This window comes from Capricornis sumatraensis, chromosome 11, assembly GCF_032405125.1.
Source record: "Capricornis sumatraensis isolate serow.1 chromosome 11, serow.2, whole genome shotgun sequence".
In the NCBI taxonomy this organism is placed as follows: domain Eukaryota; kingdom Metazoa; phylum Chordata; class Mammalia; order Artiodactyla; family Bovidae; genus Capricornis; species Capricornis sumatraensis.
Window position 1 is genome coordinate 43,505,991 of NC_091079.1, and position 6,271 is coordinate 43,512,261.

Below are 6,271 nucleotides of genomic sequence, written 5' to 3' on the forward strand. Positions count from 1 at the left end.
CCAAAGCAAGGTCTAGAAGATCTTTGTTTCAATACACCCGTGTTCATAGCAGCAGCATTCCCAACTGCTAAAATGCGGAGGCAATTCGTGTCCATCAAATGATGAATGACTACTCAGAATGTGGTTGATACACAATGCAGGACTCTTTAGTCTTAAAAAGGGAAGAAACTCTGACATATGCTACAACATGGATGAACCTTGAGGACATTATGCTAATTGGAATAAGCCCATCACAAAAAGACATACAGTATGATTCCACTCGTACAAAATGCCCAGGCAAATCATGGAGATAGAAATTAGAATGGTTGCCAGGGGCTGGGGAAGGGGGAATGGGGAGTTATTGTTTAATGGGTCTGGAGTTACAGTTCTACAAGATAAAAGGTATTCTGGAGATGGATGGTGGTGATGTGTACAACATTGTGATGTATTTAATACCACTGAACTGTGCACTTAAAGACAGTTAAGAGGGCAAGTTTTATGTATTGTGTATTTTACCATAGTAGAAAAAAATGAAAGAAAATTTAAATATCAGCCTCCAGAAAAGATAAATGCTATAAATGCTTTCTATCTTAGGTTTTAATGGATTCCTTATCCCTGTTTTTTTTCTTGACAGAAATGTTTTTCATAATGTAGGTTAGCAAGAGATTTTGCACATAAAAATTTGAGTAACTACAAAATACATGTTTTCTACAATAGGTTCTGCTGGATGAAGAAGTACAGAGTAATTTGTTTTGTTTTGTTTTGTTTTCAGTGTTTTGAGGAACACTGCTTTCCACAGTAGCTGAACCAGTTTACATTCCCACCAGCAGAGTACAAGTCTTTCTTTTTCTCTACATCCTCAGCAACTTTTGTTATTTATGGTCTGTTTGATGACAGTCATTCTGACAGGTGTGGGATAATAGCTTATTGTGGTTTTGCTTTGTTTCTCTCTGATGATTAGTGATGGTGAGCACCTTTTCATGTGCCTGTTGGCCATCTGTGTGTCTTCTTTGGAAAAACACTTATTCATTCACGTCCTCTGCCCACCGTTTAATTGTGTTGTTTGTTATTTTGATACTGAGTTGTGTGAACTCCTTCTGTATTTTAGATATTAACCCCTTATCAGATGCATTATTTGCAAATATTATCTCCCATTCAGGAAGTTTTCTTTTTGTTTTGTCGATGGTTTCCTTTGCTGTGCAAAAGCTTTTAAATTTAATTAGGCCCCAATTGTTTATTTTTGCTTTTATTTCCTTTGCCGGAGGAGACAGATACAAGAAAATATTGCTACAGGTCATGTCAAAGAGTGTTTTGCTTTTGTTGTCTTCTAGGAGTTTTATGGTTTCCAATCTTATATTTAGGTCTTTAATCCAATTTGAGTTTATTTTTGTAAATCAAGTGAGATTGTAAATACAATGACTTTGGAAGAACCGTGTTGACCAAAAAGAAAATCTCTCTTAGTTTATTTTGGATTTGGGAAGTCTCTGGTGTTGTACAAGTTTAAATTTTTGAAGGAAGGAAGCACCTCTGTTCCTTCTTTCCAGATTAGCATATTAGTCCCACAGAATATGTCAAGACCATTCTGGTTTATATTTATGTTCATGTGTCTAAACAACCATCCCACCCATGTCGGCTGGTGCTTAGTCAGGGAACCACTATAAACTCTATTTGTTTTCTTATTTTATTAATCTCTTCTAAATGGGCTATTATTTCCAGCTGTGTGTGTTAGTCGCTCAGTTGTGTCCAGCTCTTTGTGTCCCCATAGACTGTGCCTGCCAGGCTCCTCCGTCCATGGAATTCTCCAGGCAAGAATACTGGAGTGGGTAGCCATTTCCTTCTCCAGGAGAGCTTCCCAACCCAGGGATAAAACCTGGGTATCCCACATTGCAGTTTCCATCTGAGTCACCAGGGAAGTCAATTTCCAGCTACTAACTCAGAATCATTAAAACCCTGGAAAATGACAATGTATATAATTGGATTGCAAGCAATTAATAACTGTGCTAGGTTTAAAAAATGTATTTGTATAATAAGCTGTGTGTCAGAGTACCATTTTGAAGAGTGTTAGGAATGAACAGTTGAGATGGGCAACATTTGTTTTAATATATTATTTGAAACTAGGTGCATTTATCTTTAAAAATATTTTTGTGACATTGACATTAGAGGAAACATTTTACAGGTTTTCCATTGTGACATTCTTCAGAAAATTCTATCTTGGATATTTATGGGTTTGAGAAAGAAATGGCAACCCAGTGTTCTTGCCTGGAGAATCCCATGGACAGAGGAGCCTGGTGTGCTACAGTCCACGGGGTGGCAAAGAGTCAGACACGACTGAGCGACTTCACTTTCACTTTCACTTAAGTGTTACTATATGCAGAGAATCAGTGAACAGAACACATCTGAGTGAATTTATTGAAACTTTTCATATGCCTCATTTTTTGTCAAGTCTAGAGAAATAGATTTATTTCAGCTCAGTCCAAAGAAATTAATTGTTGGAACACATGAAAGCCCTCTTTTTAAGGTGAGTTCACAGCATGTGAGGAGCCTGACAGTGAGGTGATTATGGTCTTTTTAGTTTGAATCTCAAGAAGATGTCTCTAGCTGTATGATCCTGCCTTTTGGGAAATACAAGTTAATTTTCCAGAATGTTTAGAAATCAGTGATTCATAATCGAGTCACTCTTGTGTGCCTGGCATCTTCGCGTGTTTTTACTGAAACATCTAACTCCAAAGTAGGGACTGTTTCCATTTGTTGATGAAAAGTGGGCAGAAGGAGGTGGCTCAGCTACGAGGCCCCGTCCAGTGAGTGAACGCCTCTTTAGCTACTTCCTTTGCGATCTGTTGGCATTTAATCTTCAAGATGACCTACGAGGTCCTGGCTGTAATTATCTCCATCTCCAGACCAGGAAATCTGGCCTCGGAGAGGTTTATTCACTCAAGGTCACATGGTTAGTGAAGGTGTGAAAGCAGGATTGAACTCAGCTGATGGAAGAATACTCAGGAGTCTCCATCAGGTAAATATTTTGGTTCCGGTGCTGTAGTCCAGCTTCGACTGCCTGGGTTCCTTAGGGAGCCACTGCCTTTATATTCTGTAGCTCCAGGGTGATGGGGTGTTTGCCTTGACTTAGGGCTTCCCTGCCCTGATGGTAAAGAATCTGCCTGCGATGCAGGGGAGACGCAGGTTCAATCCCTGGGTTGGGAAGATCTCTGGAGAAGGGAATGGCAACCCTCTCCAGTATTCTTGCCTGGAGAATCCCTGTGGACAGAGGAGCCTGGTGGGCTACAGTCCATAATGTCACGAAACAGTCAAATACGTCTGAGTGACTAACACCCCCATCCCCATACAAACACATTGTATGAGACTCCCAGTTGCTCCATATCCATGCAAAACACTTGATGTTTTTTTTTAATCCTTGTAACTTTAGCCATTTTCATGAGTATACAGCGGCATCTCATTGAGGTTTTAGTTTGCATTTCCTACCGACTAATTATGTAGCAGAGCTCTTGTGCTCCCTTGGCACTGGTTTTCTTTGCTGAAAATTTGTGTTCAGATCCTGTCTGAACCGGATCTTCGTTGCTACACTTGTGCTTTCTTTGGTTGTGGAGAGCAGCTGTGGGCCTCTCACTGCAGAGCCTTCTCTTGTTGAAGGAGCATGGGCTCTAGAGCCTGAGGGCTTCAGTAGTTGTGGCTCACAGGCTTAATTGCTCAGAGGCATATGGGATCTTAGTTCCTGACCAGGAATCGAACCCACATCCCCTGCACTGGAAGGTGGATTCTTACCACTGGACCACCAGGAAAGTCCTCTCTCTCTCTCTTTATTTTTTATGTTGTTGTCTTTCTCTGAGTTTGAATACCATTAATGAGGTAATGTGGAGAATTATAAAGAAAGTATTTTGTTGCTGACATATTTTCAGGAAATGAATATCTTTAATGGACACTTTGTTTCCTACAGCATTTTTTTCCCTTTTTTTGCACATGTATAGCAGGAACTGCCGTCATCTCTTGGCTTGTTTTAATTTACCTTGCCTTGCTTTGCTACATGTACTTTTTACTGACTCTGTCAACTCATAATCTCTGGGAAAACCACTTGTGAAGGTACTAATTACGCCTCTAAACACACATGCACACATATCCATCTATCATAGGCAAACCTTGACTCCCCTACCACTGTGAGGGCGCCCTAGTGATCCCAGTGGACACTCTGCAGTGGGCACAACATCCTCTTCTGCTTTCTGGTTCCCCTGCTCCCACTGCTGTTCAATGTAAATTACTGGGGAGTCAACTAGTGACTGTTGGTGATGATAAGCTCCTGACTGGGGTGGGTTAAGTGCTCTTGAATGACTCCAGTTTTAGAGAACAAGAGATCTTCTAAACTGATGGATGTAGTCGTAAATTAGTTTGAAATCCTTACTTCAAAAACTGCTTCTGTAAGCTTTAGAATACCGAGATTTTGCTTGATAGCTAGCTATAAAATCTACTTGGAAAAAAGTATTGTAGCAAAGCTGTGATTGTGATTTGGCTACGACTTGTTGTTCGATCGCTTGACCCCATGGACTGCAGCACGCCAGGTTGCCCTGTCCTCCACCGTCTCCCAGAGCATATCATCCAAGCATCTCATCCTCTGTTCTTTCTTTCTCCTCCTGCCCTCAATCTTTCCCAGCATCTGGGTCTTTTCCAGTGAGTCAGCTCTTCACATCAGGTGGCCAAAGTATTGGAGCTTCAGCTTCAACATCAGTCCTTCCGAAGAATATTCAGGGTTGATTTCCTTAAGGATGGACTGATTTGATCTCCTTGCAGTCCAAGGGACTATGAATAAGACAGGGTAATTCTATTTTTATTTTGTAAAATAATTAAATTAATTTAATGACTTTTGACTATGCTCAGTTTCTGTTGCTGCGTATGGGGTTTCTCTAGTTGGGGTGAGCGGAGGCTACTCTCAAGTTGTGGCCCACAGGCTTAGTTTCCTTGCAGCATGTGGGGTCTTCCTGGACCACAGATCAAACATGTGTCCAAGTCCCCTGTATTGCCAGATGGATTCTTAACCACTGGACCACCAAGAAAGTCCAGTAATTCTGTTTTTAAGAGTAGATGTTTCTAGGTTAGACAACCTAAGACTATTTCATGGCCTTTAGTGGTTTATTCTAGCTGTATCTGTGGACCAAAGGCAGAATGTGTTCTTGATCATTGTGAGCAATGTTTTGTATTAATATGGGATTCCCTGGTGGCTCAGACAGTAAAGAATCTGCCTGTCAATGCAGGAGACAGGGGTTTCTATCCCTGGATTGGGAAGATCCCCTGAAAAAGGAAATGGCAACCCATTCCAGTATTCTTGCCTGGGAAATAACAGAGGGACTTGGCAGGCTACAGTCCATGGGGTCTCAAAGAGTCGTACATGACTGAGCAACTAACACGTATTAATATAAAGTTGAGTTGATTCATCAAGACGTGTCCATGCTGTGTAGGATAATGAATGAGTAGAAAAGCTGATGAAACTGTGAGCTCATGGGGGGTTGCTTTTGAAATTTATGATCTGATAGAGCACTGGATTGCCACCTAGCAGATCTGAGATCTAGGACCAGCTTTGCTGTGTGACTTTGGAGAGGTCACTTGGCCACTCTGGGCTTTCCTCTGCTCTGAAATGAATCAGTTGAAAGACTGGTGCTGTGAATTATTTTTATTACGATGGTTTTGAGGTCATGTGACAACTTTGAAAATAATTCCAGTCTTGAAGTTCTTCATCTGTGGTGTTTTTCCTCATTCCAGACATAATTGCATGGCTTGTCTGTCTTTATTGCTTTCTCTTTGTTACTCTTTATTACTTTCTCTCTTCCAAAGTAAGAGAAGGAAAAGGTAAAAATAATAATAAAGATGAAAAGGAATTTTTGATACAATATTAGAACAAAACAAAAGCCTGTTTTCGAAATAGTAAAATGCAAAATTTTTTACTTTGTTATTATGGGTCACAGTCAATTCAAATTGGGCCCAAAGGTGTTTTGGATTAAAATTTCTCTAATGTCCTCATAAATGTTTGTGATTTTATTCATTTAAATTGTTGGTGTCCCTTATATTTCAGCAAGCAAATAAAATCTTAAACTGCAGGCAGTAAGCAATCAAAAAGAGCCCATAGAACTTGGGGTTTATGTTTCTATTTTAATTTAGTGCTAATTCTGACTTTATGTTCCTGTTGAGTAGTGAGACAAAGGGAAAATAGATTATTTTGAAAGTTTTGAATGTGAGAGTGGGAATTATCAGTGTTAGTTATTGAAATAGACATTTTCAGGCTTGCTTTTTACTT